The 20,726-nt window shown below is 33.8% G+C and overlaps 2 non-coding genes across 2 annotated transcripts; both read left to right on the plus strand.

Moving 5' to 3' along the window:
* Window positions 1-18,725: 18,725 nt before the first annotated feature.
* Window positions 18,726-18,797, plus strand: TRNAQ-UUG (transfer RNA glutamine (anticodon UUG)). Its single transcript has one exon. It is a non-coding gene; the product is annotated as a tRNA-Gln (tRNA).
* A 304-nt stretch (window positions 18,798-19,101) lies between these two features.
* On the plus strand, window positions 19,102-19,173 carry TRNAQ-CUG (transfer RNA glutamine (anticodon CUG)). The gene has a single exon. It is a non-coding gene; the product is annotated as a tRNA-Gln (tRNA).
* The last annotated feature ends 1,553 nt before the right edge of the window (window positions 19,174-20,726 follow it).

Raw genomic sequence — 20,726 nt, forward strand, 5'->3', positions numbered from 1 at the left:
GGTTAAGATCTGGATATAGCTCCGATTTATATTTTACATATTCACAGTGGTGTAGGGTATCATATAATCGGCCCCGCCCGACTATGATCCTTTCCTTACTGGTTTTTTTTATAATTGCTACATACACATATGGCCAAAATAATCAGCCCAATCATGAATGAAAATTCCGTGCGGAATTTCTCTCTTTTCCCTTCTTTGCTATCACAAACAAAAAATCCGCACGGAAAAAAATTCCGATGGAGAAAAAGTAGTGTTTTCCTCCACAAAAATCTCCCTTGCAAAACTGAAGGGAGTTTACATAAAATCTTAGTATTTCCCACAAACTTTGTACACAACATGCAAAATAAAGACTTTTGTGGGAATTTTATGCTAAAACCTTTAACTTGCGATGGAAATTTATTAAAAATTGAACAAATTTTACAAAATAACATTAGTTTGCAAACTCAGTCACTCTCCACTTTTTGTACCGATCAACGATGGGATGATAGAATATTGAACATACAAAATTGCTTCACAACAATTATTGATAAAGCACTGGATAAATGCATATTTTCAATTACTCTTATTTCAAAATGTATATTATTTCAATTTTTGCCATTATTTTATTAAAAAACACTCGTTTCTTTAAACAATCATGATAGTGGCAGTTCGATAGCACAATGGAGTCTTCTTGGAATTTTGCAATCACATTTGATATTTTTCATAATTAGTAGACAGCGGAATTTTATGCAACCCCTATTTTTGGTCCGATTCATGTCAAATTTTGAGACTCAGCATATTTTTGGCTTCTGATTACATTGCAATCGAAACATATGACATATGCAAAATTTATGCATTTTACATATTTTCTTATGCAACAGATATTTCAATAAAAATTAAATGTAAAATTTTTGTGTTTAAAATTCTCTTCAAACAAGTCAATAAAATAGAGAAATGTTTAACCACAGCCAAAACAAAACATTGTTCCACAACATCCCATACGGGACAAGGGAGACTTCTCTCATATCAATGAGTGCACCCCGATTCATATTTAGCTCAATGATATGGGACCTACTGTTTATCGCCGAGTCCGAACGGCGTGTCTTAAGACACCACTTATGGAGAAGTTTTTCAAGGCTGAAATACTCAGGAAATGTCGCCAACATTACTGAGGGGTATTTTGCCACCGTTGAAAAATGTTTGATGTTGCTTGGCCGGGGAATCGAACCCCCGACCTTCTGCGTGCAAGGCGGGCGTGCATACCATTGCACCACGGTGGCACCCATAACCACAGCCACAACCTTCAAAATACCGAAAATCGGCAGGTATCGCTCTATGGGGACTATATGAAGGCCTGAACCTAAACCGACAAATTTTAGGTGGAAAGTTTTTTACCCCCAAGGAAGACTTAATACCAAATTTCAGCCATTTCGGAGGGATATTGAGGCCACAACCTTTAAAATACCGAAAATCGGGATGTACCGTTCTATGGGAGCTATACGAAGACGTGGACCTATACCGATAAATTTCAGGTGGAAAGTTTTATATCCCCAACGAAGACTTAATACCAAATTTCAGCCATTTTGGTGGGATAATGAAGCTAAACCTCAAAAATACCGAAAATCGGAAGGTACAGTTCTATGGGGGCTATACGAAGACGTGGACCTATACCGAGGAATTTCAGGTGGGAAGTTTTATACCCCCAACGAACACTGAATACCAAATTTCAGTCATTTCGGTGGGATATTGAGGCCACAACCTGCAAAAGTTAGGAAATTGGGAGGTACCGTTCTATGAGGGCTATATGAAGACGTGGACCTATGCCGACAAAATTCAGGTGGAGTGTTTTATACTCCCAACGAAGACTAAATACCAATTTTCAGTCATTTCGGTGGGATATTGAGGCTACAACTTTCAAAATACCGAATATCGGTAGGTACCGTTCTATGGGGGCTATATGAAGACGTGGACCTATGCGGACAGATTTCAGTTGTAACGTTGCATACCCCTAACGAAGACTTAATACCAAATTTCAGCCATTTCGGTGAGATATTTACACCACAAATCCTTGAATATATTTTTGCATATGGTTTTTCATATGCTCATTTTATGCAGATATGTACAAACAAATATGTCAAAATATGCGCGATATGCAGAATATGCAAAATATGCAAAATTTTCTGGGCCTAATTCGTTTTATTTTGTAATAAAACGAGTTTCTGTCTAATCAGATTTTCTCTACGACCATCCTAACCATATATGCATTTGCATAGGATTCCGCTGTCTAATAATTAGTAACATCTTCTGAATGTCTTTGATGTATAAAAGTGTAATCTATTTGATTAAATTTGTTAATTTTGTCTAAAAACACAAACACTTAACATTTTCTCTTTGTTTTCACAACAATTAGGGCACACAAGGTATGAAAAAGACCCTTCAGTGCTGCCAAATTCAATGATTATTTTTCTCACATTATTCATGATAGGAGGAATGTTCTCTCGAGAAAAATCTATTCCGCGAGAACTGCATTGTTGTTGCTGAAAATGCCTGCTTCTAAAACTAATAAAATGAATGATAAATGTGGATTGTGCTCCAATTCTATAACCAAACAAGGGAGCATAGAGTGTAGAATATGCTGCAAGTGGATCCATGTGACTTGCGGAAAACATACAGAAAAAGATCTGTCATACTTTAAATCTTCTAGTGTAGCCTAATTTATCTGTTCAGCTTGCGAATGTAATCTCGGGAATATACGTGATAACAATGCTGTTGTCCGGGATACTCGAGATGTTAAAAAGCAACTAGAATCATTTGTGGGAGTCCATCAATCAGAACTCAATACTATTACAAGTGCAATTCAGGGTTTGGCGGAGATCAAAGCTGACACCATTAAATGCAACGGCCGTGTTCATGATGTTGAAGAGTTGGCGAAATCCAAGATATCAAAATTGGAAGTAGAAAATAATATCCTGCATAGACGTATTAACCGTGATGATTTTGTTATTGGTGGTTTACCGGATGGTCTTCAAGATCTTATTATGCCTGTTATTTCGCTTGCTACATTCTACAAGGTTAGCTTAAATAGAAGTGATGTAAACCACGCTTGTTATATCCATGGAAGGAAGCAAATTCTGGTCAAACTAAATAATGTAGCACTTCGAGATGAATTCATGAAACAATATTTCAAAACCCGTTCCTTGCGTGTGTGTGATATCATTAATGATGGTCCTGGCAGTGACGTTATAAGCCGTGTGTATCTTAATGATCATTACACTCCAGCGGCTGCTAACCTGAGTTGATATGCAGTAAACTTCGCGAGTTGAATGTTATCTCAAAGTTTAAAATTTTGAATAGAGACAATGCACTGGTTGAGATAACGGATCCTAATGGTGTAAAGTCCAAACGAGATACGAACTACTGTAATTCGTTGTTGCAGCAATCTGAAATTTCATCTGCTCAGTAACATTTGCCATCACGTTAATTTCTTTATGGATTTATCTTACTTTTATGATCTCAATAATCTCATGATCAGCTGTAAAGCAGAAAAAAGTATTATAGGTTGATTGATATGTTTTTTATACATTTTTATTGAATTTCTTACTAATAATACATTTCCCTTGGTTCCCCATCATTTATTTTTATAATCTTGTTGATGTCTTTTAATGTCAACTTAGGTCCTACAGTTAGCAGCAGCGCGTATCTTAAATCGGCTTTAATGCCTTTCCAGAGCCAATTAAAAATAGGACACTGGAACTGTAGAAGTGTTAAACCATCCATTCAAATGGATGAGATAAGATCTATAATAAATGACAATTTTTAGATGTTTTTGCTGTATCTGAAACTTGGCTTTCAGATGATATTCCTGACTCTGCAGTTTCTATTCCAGGCTACAGACTAATTCGTAATGATTGCTCTACCTCTAGTAGAGGAGGCGGTGTGACCATTTACATTTCGAGTGGACTTCGGTTTAAGCGTAGTTTTGCTGTCTCTTTTGCAGTTTGTGAGTCTCTCTTTGTGCAATTGGATCTTAATAATACTAAAATTGCATTCGGTGTTGTCTATCTGCCCTTGGGCAGTATAGGTGATTTTGAGTCTTATCATCGGAATTTCTTTTCACTTGAACCAAACATAATTACTGTGGGTGACTTTAATTGCAATTTATTTAACGTAGCCAGATCTGACGCGTTTCGTTCCCTTTGCTCTCGTCTCAATCTATCTATTGTGCATAATTCAAAACCAACGCATTTTGACATGAGAAGAAGGACTACATCTTTAATAGACTTTATACTTTGCAGTGATATGTCATTTGTTAAATTCTCCGATCAAGTCCAAAGTCCTACTATTTCAGATCTTTCTTTAATATTTGCTTATCTTTCTTTTAACTATAAATCGCAAGAAGAATTCGTTGAGTATCGAAATTATGCTGAGATAGACTGGATGGGCATTTTTCCCCTCTTAAATGAGTATGACTTTGGTAATGTTTTTAACTCCACTACTATTGATTCAAAGTGTTTTCACATTTCTAGTTTGTTAGACAGACTATATGCGCATGTTCCCATTGTTAGGAAAACTATTAGACCTTGTACCGAACATTGGATCAATGCGCAGGAGATTCGTTTCGCTAGGTCTATAAGAGATTTGTCTTTCTCAGCATTTCTGAATAACAGGTCTGACCAGAATTGGAAAACATATTGTCGTTTTCGCAACAAAGCAAAGAGAGAAGAGGGTGCGAAGGAATCATTTTTCTAAAATATTTAATGGTGTTGATCCATCGGACATGTGGAGAATTTTAAGGAGCTGTGGGTGTATTTGGTTTTGATTCTAGTGACTTTGAAATTGACCCGAATGAGTTGAAGTTTGTAGGTGATAATAATCCTAGATTATATTCTACCGTTATACGATTTCCTAGGCCTTGTCCAAACTTATCAAGTGTCTAAATAAAATTAAATTATTCTGTTCCTATTCATAATGTAACTTTTCTAGCTTTATATCCAGTCTTAAAGAGACCGTTAACAAATAAAAATCTGAATATGACACAAAAATATGCTCTGTTCCTTTAAGTGCTTGAGGTTACCATATTTTACCATTTTTAACCTGTAAAGTGTTCCCTTACTTTTAATAGCATACAATTTACATGAGAGCAGTTTACCACTTTTACCATTTTCTGCCACTGTTACCATTTTTAAAAGTAAAGGAACAGACCAATAATGTAGAAAGTCATTGTTTTGAGCCTTATTTACATACATATGTATTAACGGAGTGAGTTGCAATTGTTTTGTCTTGCTAATGTCATGTTCACACGAGCGTTTCAATTACGTTGTTCGCCTTTCAAACGACGTACACAAATTAACCCGTTTCCACGACACCATTCGTAATTAACAGAAACATAAACAAAATTTCTTTCATTTTTGTTTCCTTGTTTTCACGAAAATTTAAATCGAAAACACATAAAATATACATTAAATGAATAGGAAAAGCAATCGACTTTCCTTCAAATGTATCTTCATTTAATTCATTTTTTCCATAAATTCTGAATAATTTTGTATTTTTTATATGTTTCTATTTTCAAAATTAAAGAGAGAGAGACATGTCAAAACAATATTTGTGTATACAGACTTTCAGTTATTTGTTTCCTTTTTGTTTCTGAGTTTTTTACGCGATTTTGAACTAATAGACAAGAAATGTGTGTGGAATTAGGAAGAAAACACAACCATCTTCCTTCTGCATCTATTGTGATATTTGTTTGTGAATGCCTTTCGTATTAAGTAAATCATCAATGCGGGCTAGGTCTTGTTTTGGGCCTAGAAAATATTTTTGAATATCGTTTTCACTATTTTTTGTATTAAACTCAATCTATAGTCTCTATTTTTTTCAACCTATTGAACCTATATCTATATAAACATTATCTTGTTCATTATACGTTTTGTAAAATCAATAAGCCAAACTCTCATAACACTCAGTAGTTGTGGTGTGGGATACGAAATAAATAAATAAATAAATAAATAAATAAATAAATAAAATAAAAAAAACATTCTGGGTGCGTTAAACCAGTCTCGAACGATTTAAACGCAAGGTGCTTCTACGACCTCTGGTTCTTGGGAAGTGAGCTGGGCAGTACTTTTAAAACATTCTCGCCTACTTCGAACTTGGATTTGTCAATCGCAGACAATTCTTATAGAAATCCCTTGAATATGTTTGGTATATGTCCGGATGTGCTTCGAAAATCCCTCTCAACAATTTTTCTAATAAGTCTGTACGGTGGCACAAAAGCTCTTGACCTCATATCTGCTCGAGCTGGTGATACCCCACTATTATTCTAGGCATTTGTACACTGCTGGGTCTTGTTTCTCTCCTGAGCTACTGTCAGTTTCAGGAACGCCTAGGAGTTGTTCTTTACCCCCATGTGATACCAGAACATCAACCCGTTTTTTCTGCTCTTTTTTGAGATGGTAATAGTTTTACATGCCAGTGCACGCAAATAGCCTCGTTCCTTGAAGCTGTTGCGTGTATTTTTAACGGTTTATACGCTGTTCACGGATAAAGCTTCTAGAGATCTTATATTTGTAGGGGTACATTTCGAAAGCTTCTACTGTAGCCAAAATTATATTAGTAATGTTCCTATAGGACACCTTACAGGGTTTCAGCACCAATGACAATTTTATAGTTACCATTTTCTTGAAGCCACGCTTGATTCTTTTCAGGACAGATGGTTCTTCAGACTCTAGTCAGCTGTACCCAGATAGCTAAGAAACCACATGATGTCTGATGCTTGAATAAATTTAAATTAGAACAAAATATAAATGACATTTGTTTTCATTCCAAAAATTGATAAAACATGACAGGACAGTTGAGTACATTTATTGTCAAAAACCCAAAACTTGACTGTGTGACGTAGGCGTCCAGATAACTGCAAAACCAGTTGTAAAATTATGAATGAAAATCATCGATTTCTTTTTGTTTTCCGTTCACATATTTTGTTTTGTTGCATCCCAGTCCTGTTGTCTTTTTTTGTTATTTGAAATAGATTTGTTTTCATTTGTTCAAAAATTTCCATGTTTACTGTCTACGAAAATTACCAGACAGTGCCGAGGCAACTACCCAGCTAGCATTTGGAAGACTGTTTTTTCAAAAATTACATTGAGGAGTCTTTTAAGAGTCCTTCTGGTGATCAAAAACTGACTAAGTCGCTTGTATGATCAGAAAGGGACTCGAAAGTGACTCCCTGTAGTGATTAAAAAGAGTTCAATTTAAAATACAACAATAAATGTGTAGCAATCACAAATTAGTCATTGAAGTGTTTAAAATGTGACCATTTTTTGTTATTTATTGTCACATTTTGATCATCTGGAAGATTGAAAAGTGCTTAATCAAAAAAGGGTCATGCAGGTGTTTGAAAAGTGATTATAATTATGTATCTTCTGATCATATTGTGAACAGTTAGGTGATTAAAAACTGATTGCTTTGTTTTATTTTTGTTTGGTTGTAAATAAAAAAATAAAATTCTTATATACACTTTCTACAAAACTTTGATATAAATGTAACGTATACTATTAAGTGTATAGACAAACACAACACATGTTCAGGTTTTGCCAAGTGAAATGAAGAAGCAGTATACTCACCACCCAACATAAAGTATAATTAAAAGTCATAACAAAGCAGAAAAGAAAACAAAACAAAGGAAAGAAAAAGAGAATAAAGGGAAAATTCTTTTAATTTATTTCGTTTAATAAAAATACTCAAAAATGACTCCCTAAAGATTCATAAACGATTATAAACATGACCCAAAAAAGACTCAAAAAGATTTCCAAATTATTCAACAAATCACCAATAAATGATTGAAATGCGAATCGAAAAAGACTTTATATACCATCAGAAAATGGGCAAAAATGACTCGAAACTAATGCAGAGGAAGACTCATTTGTGATTTGCTTAGACGAGTCGCCTGAGGTTATGTTTTCCTACCGACAAAGGAGTCATATATGATCAGAAAATGAGGTCATATTCTAGCTTTTTAATCGTGCAGTCGGATCAAAAAAGACTCGAATTTGATTAAAATTTTCAAAAAATGCTGACTGGGTAGCCAAATGTTTGTATGTATTAGTAAATAAGAGTTGTATTTGCAGACAGTCTGTCTTGTGTAAACGCCAAGTAAAGCGTACCTAGTCACGTTTTTCGGGATATTGGCTTTATTATCTCGAATTCAGTAATACTTAGGTATTTGTAGTTCAGCAAGAAATGTCAAAAACGGAATGGCCTTTAATTCAAGGCTTAATATAGACAAAAGGCTTTAACCATTCCGAGATTTTCATAAATTCGAGGCCCCAGTGGCACGTGTTAACATATTTCAATTGTGCTCAAACTTTGACGGTCTTAAAATCTGACCAAACTAAAAACTTTATGCTGGTGCCGCCTAAAAAAATCCGACATCGATTTGTTCCCTTTGAACAAAAACCAGCCTACTGCTACAAATGATGACAAAAAATATTGAATTTTACATAGAACGTTTGATATTTCATCATATTTTATATTTTATAGTTTAATAATAAAAGTGGATTACAATACCATACTTTTATACACTACACCACACTGCCGTAAGAGGTCTCGATGACACAATAATCTTTTAAAAAATCGACGTTAAACGGCGTTAAACTATAGAACACTTTGAAGATTTTTGATGATTTTTCCAACATTAATTGACAATTTTACGACTTTATGACGATTTTCGGCCAAAAACTGTTTTTTGCATGTTTTGAAAAATTTAATTTATATATTTTTGAAAAAAAAAAAATGTATAGTGTTGGGGGGAATGTTATGGGAGGAAGTTTATGGTGGAGGCAACTCGCACTCATCGAGTCTCCCACTCGCAGGTTCTTTTCACTCGCGAGTAAAAACAAGCAAATCGGACTTTTTGCTTGCACTCTTCGAGTACTCCCACTCCCGAGTAAAAACGAGCAAATCGGAGCTCTGATTTATCTTCATGAGCCGGAGTGAACTTTTGCCTGCACTACGAGATTCAATGGATGACGATCAAGTAGTAGTGAGGGCATATTGGGGAAGGCCTTTCATGGCACCGGTGATATGTAATGCTGCTGATCTTTGGATGTTGCTAAGTTTGTGTACCACACCAAACAACCATAAGTAGGAATTGGACGTACTAGGGTCGTGAAAATCCAATGGATGACTTGTGGTCTTAGTCCCAACTCTTTCCAGAGGAGCTCTTTTATGACCCCTATGACCCCTTAGTACGTTCTTCGACATTCTTTATCCACGTTAATTGGTGGTCAAAAAATGCGGAGCTACTTGACTTCCAAATAGACCTGCAGGCTGACAGCATCAAGCATCGGTAGAGTGATTGGTTGACTTTACTATTGTTCGTAAACAGAACCAACTCTGTATTTGATGGGTTGGTTCACTCCAAGACCATTGTTGTGTGATAATATTCAGGGTCCGAATGTTCAAAATATGTACATACATATGTGGAGAAAATTCAGCGATTTATTCTTATACAAATATCTCCGCTTCTAATAGGAAATTCCAAAGAGAAAGCACGTTAATGGAAGAAGAAAAGATACATTGATGCGAAGTAGATTGGAAAATGTGGAGATATCATAATATTCGGTAATGCATTCCAATTTTCCATTTTTTGGGGGTTCTTCCACAATGGAAGAAGCCTATTAGTTTTAATGCTGGTCAAATAATATTCAGGTGTCGGAATGTACAAAAAAAAAAAAAAACATGTGGAGAATAAATTTGTTTGGATCGCATGTATAAAGTGGCCAAAAATATTTAGAGTGTAAAAATCAAGCCAATGCGTCGGTTACAGTTTTGTGCTGCTGCGAAGAGTGTTTTAAGAAACCATGACCTACTTTGGAAAATTATTCCCGAGGTGGGAACTGGTGGTCATCATGAATAAAACCTTAGTTCAAATTTAAGTATATGATCGAATTGGCATTACAAAATACACTAAGAAAATAGAATTCCCCAAAAAATAAAAATTATTACCTCCTCCTTCAAAATCCAATATAATATTTTGTTATACGTATTAGTTTCGCGATATTTTGAATATATTTACTTGCACTTAAAATAGAGGTTGTACCCTAGGGTTATGACTTTTTGACATTTTTCCTCAAATATGATTTCCTGTAGCAGGGATGAATGAACTTTTGCCTATTAATCACTATGCTATCGTTTAATCCATTGAAATATAAAAAAAGTTCACGCACAAATCGATTAAAAAAAAAATAATTTTTTGAAAAAATATATGAAATGAAAAAATTTTTTTTTCAAAAAATTATTTTTTGTTGCACGAATGAATAAATATAAGCCTACTAATAACTATAATAACGTTTATTTCATTCAAATATTAAAAAAGTCGCGGAAAAAGTCACTGTGAAAAAATTTTAATTTTTTTGTTTTTTGTTAAAAAATTATATTTTTGAATTAAAGCATTTACGACCTTTTTACGATTCTCAGAATTGAAGAAAAATAGTGAGAAATAAATTTTATGTCATTTTAATTATCTCATGTGGCTCTAAAGTTTATTTTCAATTATATATCTGTTTTCAGTGACTTCAAAAAATTGTCCATAATTTTGATAAATTCAAATTTTAAAATCATTTTGTGCGTGAGGTTTTTTCACCGAATCACCTTATAATTAAGATTTTATGTAATCTTATGGCAAAACTCATCACGCTATGATACAGGGATATGAGGTTGTAAAAAAGTCATAACCCTATTGTACCCACAACAACAAATATTAGTCAAATGTTCCGACTTTTGAAGCTATTGCTAAGAAGATCGCGTTCGAATGAAACAAAAATTAATATATTTTTAAAAAGGTCCATGTCAGATTTGCCAGATGTTGTACCAAAATGTTGACATTCATTTTTTATTTTTGGCCAATGTGTGGATCCACTGTGGATCGTCTCGAAATTTTGGTGGTTAATAGGTTATTTCAGAGAGAAAGAAGTCTATTGAGTTTGGTGAAGGTTGGATAACATTCATGGGTCGGGATGGGCAAAAAACGTATGTGGAGAAAAATTAAAATTGTTATTCTTATGCGAATATCTCCACTTCTATTGGGGTTATTCCAAAAAGAAAGCCCGAAGAAGGAAGAAGAAAATATCACCTTTACAATGATGCAAAAAAGGTCGGCGTACATCGCACTTTTCCATTTTTTTTATACCCTACACCACCATGTGGAAAGGGTAATATAATTTTTTTTTTCGAAAAATTCATGTGACCCCGTGAAATATTCGTCGTAGACCCCGTATGTGGTATACCAAAATTCATATCTCGACGAGACAAGGAAGAATCTTTCAGTTTACCACAAAGATCATATAATATTTAGCGGGTTATTGGACCATCACTTTTGTGTGAAATTTCGTAAAATTGTTAATGGCTATAACTTTATTCATGCAAGACACATTTTACCCACGTAAGTTATGGGGTAAGTTCTTCTTCATCTCTCACTTCTTGCCACAAGCATTTTGCGAATTTATTGGGGCTAAGATTCATTATGGTATTTAAAAAGTCCGTAAATAAAATGGTTGAAAAATAAGCGAAAATGCTTGAGGCGTGAAGTGAGAGGTGAAGTGTGTCTCAGAACATACCCTTATATTTAGACGAGTGAAGGCCTGGGTACATAACCTGCCTCGCCTGCTTGCCTTGCTTTCCTGCTTCATTTCTGACATAACAAAAATTTCAAACTATGTTGCCATTTTGTTTTTTATCCTTTTATCAGAAGGTTTTAGCGCTAAAATATTTGTAAAAACCAACTTTATGTTCAGTTTTTCAGCATTAAATTTTTTTTCATACTCTAAAGAAAAGACCCACAATAAGATTGTGTACCTTATAACGGCTTTCCGGCGACTTATATTGAAATTTGATGGAAAATATTTTTGTCTTTGACGTCTTCTATCTAGAATGAAGTTTTGTGGGACAAAACTTAATAAACTCAGCTAAAGTACAACATTAACCTTAAAACGTGATTTTACTTTTGGCAGATTCCTGGTGTTTAGGTACGATTTAGAGTTTTGGTGTATTCGGGGACCTATAGTAAAATTTTATGACAAATAATTTTTTAGAATATTTTGATTCGATACCAACACATTTTAAAGGAGTTTTTAAACGTTTCTGAAAAAATGGACCAAAAAGACCCCTTTGGTGACACGCATGAGGGTTAATTTTTTTCATAAAAAGATACCCTGTATTGTTGTAAGTAATATTGCCAAAGACACTTTATACTAAAATGCAAGGATTCCACGAAATCTGATGTCGAATATTTCAAAACCTGTAGAAATGGGCGGAACTTGCCTCGCCTATTTAGGTTACTTCCCGACGTAAACTTTCAAAACGCCTATACACGTGTCTTCTTTTTTTGGGTCCTCTTTCATAATCTGGTCGAATTATCTTGTAATTTTTTTAGTGTTGTACAGTGTTATTGTTTATTATCAATCGCTACAACGAATCTTCTGCTATGCATTTCGACGATCTTTCCGCGAATTTGTATTATGTTTCGCTTGTTGTTAGTGCAGGCGAATCACGAATCCCGATCACGGGGTTACTGAAATTTTTGATTTTATTCCATATAATTCTCATATACATTCTACATAACTTTGATACAAATGCCACGTATAAATTGAGTATTGACAAACACAAATATGTCCGGGTTTTTTTCCAAGTGAAATGAAGAACACGAATGGAACTAGTATACAAGTACTATAACATAAGGAATAATTAAAAATTATAGCAAATAAGAAAAGAAAACAAAAAGGGTAAAAATCATAGACAAATGAAAGAAACAACAAAACAAAGAAGAATGAAAAATAAATTTCCTTTGATTTTTTGTTTATATTTTCTTCTTTAGATCTTCCATATGATTCGTCAGCGATTCGCATTGCATACACACTTATTTTAGGTTGGTGATACGCGGAAGATTTTTAGGCGATATCGCCTACGAAAAATAATCGTCCAGGAGAATCGCGAATTATCCTTAGGCGATAGAAAATGTTTGTTTGGGAAATGAGAAATAAAAACAAAATCCACATATACAGACAAACATTGGAATATATGTATGTGTTTGTTTTGTTTGAGAAAATAAAATGTGTCGGTATTTTGAATTATTTTATTCAATTGATTTCTTCAAAATAATGAATGAAACCGCCTTTAAAACGTGTCAAAAAAATTTGTATTTTCTTTCAAGAATGTGTTGCATAATTTTGTTTTAAGATTTTCGGTGTTATTCGCGAGTTTAGGGATAGGTAATGGAAAGCAATAATCGATTTTTCGACTTTTCGATTTTGGTCTAAAACTAAGAAAGCGATTTTTCGGTCAGGCGAAAATCGATTATGATCGATTATTCGTTGATTTTCGAATTTTCTTTTGACAATGTAAAACCGACAAGTCAGCAATCAATGGGCAAATTCGAAAATCGATCACAAGATAATCGATTATGCGATTTTCCCTCCAGCCAAAAGTCGACCAATCGATTAATCGAAAATCGACTTACCTATCCCTATTCGGATACTGGTAATGCGGAAGGTAATGAATTGGCTACCTTTCGCATTACCTACCTAAAGTATCCAATGAACACCTTTCGCCAATTTTTATTTATTCTCTTTTTTACTCTCAATTTTGTTCATTTCATCAGTCTTTTCGCGAAGTTTGATGATATACATTGTTCGTGGAGTGAAGTTAAAGTGTTTATTTTTATTTAAAGTGAATAAAAAGTGTCCATTTAAAATAAAAAGATAATATGATACATATGTAAAAACATTTAAAAATACATAATATTTAGACTTATTTCAATGATTCGAAAGTGAAGACGAAATTCGAAAATTCAGATGCGAAAGAAGCTCATATTTAAGAAGAAAAGTATTTTGAAATCCACACATAATAAAAATTAAACCTTTATTCGTATTTATTTGTATGCATCTGTTTCAATATTAGAGCAAAATGAATTTATATTTTCTTTTAAATTTCCTAATCCAATATGCATTTATTAAATAAGTACAAAATATAGAAAAATATGAAAATGTACTGTATACACGTAACGAGTTATTTTATTTGCTACAGAATACTTATTATTTGGAATGATACTTCGGACTAGATATTTCGCCTATCACAAAATACTAGTTACTTGGTATGCTACCTCGGACTATCGAAGTAGGTGGCTATTGGTAATGCAGATAGTAGACAATTGTCCACCTCCAATGACTTCCCCATGTTAAGTTCTACAGTCCAAAGCACTGCAAGTAGATTGGAGGGTAAGTAGTAGAGATGTGCACGTGCCTAAAAAATTAGGCACGAACATGCACGAACACGGAACAAAATTTTTATGCACATTCACGCACAAACACGGCGTTTTTCAAGAAGGCACGAACACGCACACTCACGCACGAAATTACAAAAAGAGAGATATTCAAATAGTTGTACAATTATTCGTTAAAAAAATATTCATATATACTTCTAAAATATTTATAAACTAATATTTACATATTCTTATTTAAAAACATTATTTCCAGATGTGGAAAAAGTCTCTCGCTCGTTGCTGAGCTGACGGGTATAGCCAAAATTTTCCTGGCTAATTGTTTTAAAAATTTTAGATTAGACTCTTTCGAAAAGTTGCTAAATATGTATCAATTTCTTTATCAATTAGGGACTTGTCCATTTTTCGTGTTTTTGCCAAATTTTGATCCAAAAACTCTGAAAATTCGTGTAAATTTGGCATTGTAATTTCTTGCTCATACTTAGAACACTCTATGTTCTCTCTTTGTATATCAAGTAACATTGCTTTTACATTAGCTATTACGTCAATTCTTTTTTCTTCTAATAAAAAAATCATCTCCTTAAATGGCGGAAATAAAAACATCCCTATAGGATGTGCCATTGTTGGTACAAAGCATTTAAGCAATGTAAGCAATCCTTGCTTTAAAATTTTTCATTTTAGCTTTCAAATCGTTCATGAATTGACAGTCAATGGTATCATTTGAGCAAACTTTCAACAGTTTTTCAGAGCAAAAGGCAAAAATGTGCATAGTAGAGTATTTTTCCGAGCTTAATTTTCGGAACACTCTTTGCATATTTTGAGAAAACGCGATAGAGGTTCTAGCAATGAAATTAAGTCAGATATATGATCCAACTCATTATTTTCTAGCAAAATATTCTCTCATTCTGTACTTGACATATGCTCTCAAGCATAATATATGTTGAATTCTTATTGAATTCTTATATATTGTTTTAACGTTTTCGACAATTTGTTGTTTAGCTCTTACAAGCTTCTTATATGCTTTTTTGAGCAGTCAATCAGTTTTGCCAATTCGGGAAGAGGATGTTTTTCAACAACATCATCCATAACTAAGTTCAAATTGCGGCAAGCGCAAGATATACGTTTAAAGCCGAAACAACGTTGGAACTATTGTCGGTTACAAATACAGAATTTCCCAACTTGTCGTCTTCAATATCAAATTTAGCAAGATAAACAACTGATTTTCAAAGACAGTATATTGCGTTAACCGGCTGAGTTGTTTTTGTATTTGCTTCTCTCTCATGAACAAAACAAATGGCAAACAAACATCATATTTTTGTTCTGGCCTCTCCATAACAAAACGACAAAAAGTACCAGACTACAAAAATTAAGCAAATAATTTTAGGAAAACTACAGTTGGTGAATTTTTTGGTCGGTTTTATATTCTTGTTCGATTTTTGTGTGGTTTCTTGTACGACTTCTAAAGGGAGCCCAAAAATTTAGCACGATCGTGACACATAGTGCAGATCGTGTTTTGTTGTGTCGTCAAAATCGTGCCTAGAAAAAAAGCACGATCACGCACGGCCAAAAATTTATTCCGGCACGACACGCACAAACACGGCGATTTTCGAGAAGGCACGAACACGCACTACTCACGGCACGACACGCGCCCTCCTCTAGTAAGTAGTGATGGTTACCACAAGTCTAGCGAAATAGCTTGTTTCCCGAGCAAGCGGGCAGCTACAAAGCAAGTGAGTGATTCTGACATTCTCTTTCTGCAAAAGACAGTCCTTTCGAAATACATAAACCCAAATCTACATGGAAAAGTGTACGTTTACGTGTTATTTTTGGTATCACGAAAAATTTACGACAATTTTGTTGTCCTACAAAATTAAAAAAAAAAAAAAAAATAATTTTAAAATAATTCGTTTAGAATCATCTCGTTATACGAGGACTCCAACAGATTTTCAATAGAAAGCTTGTCATCTGATAAAAACACGAAATTTGTATTACGAAAATGAATAAAGGTAGTACAGTTTTTATTTATTTAATGCCATGTTCATACTGATGGTAATTCGCTTTCTATTCGTTTTTCGAGCCGAAATTATGTATTAATTACTTCATTTTTGCAAGATGAACTAGTTCGGCATCAGTAACTCGTCGATTCTTAGGGTTACAGTAACTAGTTCCACTTTAGACCCCTCACAGTGCAATCAACTTTAACGTGGGGATGTCATAGAAGGTAACCAATTGACCTTTTATGCATTGAAGAGAACAATGTTTGCCATTTTTTTTAAATTTTTTGTATTAATTTTTTTTCCAAAAATAAAAGAAATACTCCTTGGGGTATCATAAGACTCATATAACTCTTATAAAAACTCATATATTTAAAAAATCCATTTGTGTAAAAAAGCAATAATTTATATGGAAAAGGGTATGAAAAAATACATTTTTATCCACGTAATTTTAAAAAAATTAAAAAAATGTTAAACGGACGTAACAGGACGGCTACAAAAGTATATAGGGCAGAAAGACGACACTCTCTGGCATCATTCTGTGAAAAAGGAACATTGTTAAAAGCTGTTTCCTAAAAGTTCTAGTCCACCAAATTTGGAATTTCACCAACATTTAGTACCTGATGAAAAATAAAACTGTTCAATTCGTGTAAACTCTACGATAATTTATTGGAAAGGTTCTTAAAGACAACAATCCTGCCTTCCTAAACAAAAAACAAACAAAAATATCTGTTACAGCTTCCGAAAAACAGCTATTTCTTTCTCCAGAAATTTGCAAATATGTCATATTTTCCAAAATTGTGAAAACCGATCGTCTTAAGGAGCACGCTACGCCCACACCTTCCAATATTGCGACCTAGTTTTTTTTACCTTATGCTGGGTACACATTATCAGTTCTGAATGCCAGCTTTGTTGTTGCTTGCTAGTGTGGCCATTCATTTTTATCATTCATCATGCGACCGCAAAATGTTTTGTGGTTGCTGGATGGTTGGACAGTTATCGATAATTGCGAAATATCGAATTTCAAAACTGACAATGTGTACCCAGCTTTAGTTTCAGTATGTTTACTACCGAATCCTATATAGAAATTAGCAATCTGTATCCTCGAGCAGCTTGACATGGTTGACGGTATCGAAAGCCATCGATAGATCAAATGCCACAATGACTGTTAGGTCGCACAGCCTGTACTTGTTCAGTCCTCTACTGATATGTGTGGATGTGGCGTGTAATGCTATTGTAGCATGCATTTTCTGGAATGCATGTTGATGTTGGGCTACTGGAAAACTGCTTCTCATCTTGGGAGGAGTAGTACCTTTAGATTCTTTGCTATTGGCGACAGCAAGGAAATCGGCCTGTACGATTCACCTCTGCTCGCATCATTGCCGGCTTCAGCAGCGGGACCACTCAGCAAGCTTTTCAGGTATAATATGGGCGACTAATGATAGGTTGAGGACACTTGTTAAATACTCAACACCGGGTTCATCCAGTTTCTTAAGCATTACCATTGGTATTCGGTGTGGGCCCAACGCTATAGGTGATTTCGGGTTTCGGATGGCATCATCAGCAACATCGAGCATCGTAAATTGTGGTGGTACCTCCTCGACCGGGAGTGATATTCTTATACGGCGTAGCACACTCATTTTTGCCATATCACTTTCGCGGTGCTCTATAAACTGCCGTTTAAAATAACGCGCGCACTTATTTGGGTCAGTTACTGTCACGCCGCACGTTGGGGCAAGATTGAAAAAAACGGGTCTTAATTGAAAAATTGAAACACACATTTTTGATAATCTGTCTTGACAGGGTTAACGAGTACAAAATTCTACCTCACTAGCCAAAATAACAAAGTCATATGTTGTTTACTTTTCGTGTAGCACAGTGTTAAAGTTGAACGTATTTTTAAAATTTAAGAAACAGGTGAAAAGTATTAGATTTTGCTGCTTGGCATTTTCAAATATTGCAAAAAGAGGTAATGTTTAATATTTTAGGAAAAAAATTGTTCTGAAAAATTCTTGTAGAAATGTGTTTAAAAAATTCGTCAACATGTGTCCAGATTTTGCATAATTTTGAAATGTATTGGAGTACAACAAACAAGAGTGTCGAGAAGGTCGTGAGAATTTTTTTGTATTTTCTCTTTATTGTTGTCTTTGATATTGCGCAAACAAAACTTGCGTCTTGCTTGCGCATTTTGAGTTATGTCAAAAATGGTGGAAATAGCCTTGGGTCAAATTTTTGCATTTTGGGGTTTTTGTCTTCATTTTCCATGTTATTGTCAGTATGTCGTGTTTTGGTTTAATGTCTGTGTTCACCCTACATAAGACAATGTGTGCAGGTCCACCATTATGTTATAGTTACTATATATAATGTTTATATGAATTGATGACGATGCACAAGGGGCAAAAAATCGACCATTATAAATACATGCGTAATAAAAACACTAAAAAAAATCTAAAAACACGCGTCTGACAACGGTTGCATCAACCGGTTCTATGGTGTAATGGTTAGCACTCTGGACTTTGAATCCAGCGATCCGAGTTCAAATCTCGGTAGAACCTGAATAGCAAATAACTTTTTTGTCGGATATTTTTATATTTGCGATTAGTTTTTTATTTCTAAGCATGGAAAGCTCTGTAAAATAAAAGAAAAAAAATAATAAAATTAATGTTTATCAATCAATGTGTATTAATGTATACAAATAAGAAGTATACTTTAGGGGTGTTTTATTTTGGAAATTATTTGCCTCACAAAAGTCCACTATGAAATGGTGATTCAATGTGGATAATGTGGATTGTAGTGGGTCACATGCGCATTGACCGTTTTCTATGTTTATGTGATTATTTAAACACAGCGTGTTTTAAGGGTTCCATGGTGTAATGGTTAGCACTCTGGACTCTGAATCCAGCGATCCGAGTTCAAATCTCGGTGGAACCTAAGACGTTAATATTTTTTTTTTTTTTTTTATTTTTTAATATCAAAATTTTCAAAACGGAATTTTTATTGTTATGATATTTATTTGAAACTCCAACTATTAATTTTAAAGTTCATTTTAGTTGCGTGTAATGCTTTTAATTGAAAAATAATTAATAGACATCGGATTTTTGCATGTTTTTTATTTCTCATCTGATTGGACTCAAATTTTGGATCTAGGCGTTTTGAGGGTAAATTTTTCGATATTTGGGGTCATATCAAAAATATGCAAAAAATATGCAAAAAATATGCAAAATATATGCAAAATATATGCAAAATATATACAAAAAATATGCCAAAAATATGCAAAATATGCAAAAAATATGCAAAATATGCAAAAGATATGCAAAATATGCAAAAAAATATGCAAAATATGCAAAAAATATGCAGAATATGCAAACAGTTTTGGGTCGAAAATCGTCAAAAAAGTCGTAAAATTTACAATTAAAGTTGGAAAAAAGCATCAAAAAAACTTTAAAGTGTCCTAAATTAAGACTGTTGGCCATTTAACGTCGATTTTTTAGCAGATTATTGTGTTATTGATATCTCTTACGACGCACGTTGGGGCAGGATTGAAAAAAACGGGTCTTAATTGAAAAAATGAAACACAAATTTTTGATAACCTGTCTTGACAGGGTTAACGAGTACAAAATTCTACCTCACTAGCCAAAAAAGCAAAGTCGTATGTTGTTTACTTTTCGTGTAGCACAGTGTTAAAGTTGAACATATTTTTAAAAGTTAAGAAACAGGTGAAAATTGTTAAATTTTGCTGCTTTTAAAACGCTATAACGTTGGTTCTGCTACAAAAACTTGGCATTTTCAAAATGGATATTTCAAACAGAGGTAATTCTTAATATTTTAAGAAAAAATTGTTCTGAAAAATGTCTTGTAGAAATGTGTTTAAAAAATTCGTGAAAATGTGTCTAGATTTAACATGATTTTGAAATGTATTGGATTATAAAAAAAAAGAGTGTCGAGAAGGTCGTGAGATTTTTTTTTTGTATTTTTTTCTTAAGTGTTGTCTTTGATATTGCGCAAACAAAACTTGCTACTTTTTTGCACTTTCAGAGTTATGCGAAAAATGATGGAAATAGTCATGGTTCAAATGTATTGTATGCGGGGATTTCTCTTCATTTTCTGAATTTTTGTTGTGCAATATGTCATGTTTTGGCTTCACCCTACATACGCCAATGTGATTCTTCATTATGTTATATATATATATATTCCCAGATAACAACGAAACGATCGAATATATATATATATATATTCGATTGTTTCGTTGTAATCAGGAACTACATTAGAGTGTTCATTGTAGCGAAAAATACTGTGAAAAAAGTCGTTCATGTCTAGCGTTGGGTATTTACAGTTTAACGTTTACTGTTTTGTTTGTACGAAAGTCCAACTTACTGTGTTGTTTGTGTCAAAGTCAAACGTATTGCTAGTGATGTAAATATGTGTAGATAACCGGTACATTATTTATATTTCATTGCACAATTTCGTATTTAAACTTTTTAGGA

The sequence above is a fragment of the Musca autumnalis genome, unplaced genomic scaffold (assembly GCF_047663935.1).
Source record: "Musca autumnalis isolate F117 unplaced genomic scaffold, ASM4766393v1 scaffold_4, whole genome shotgun sequence".
Classification (NCBI taxonomy): domain Eukaryota; kingdom Metazoa; phylum Arthropoda; class Insecta; order Diptera; family Muscidae; genus Musca; species Musca autumnalis.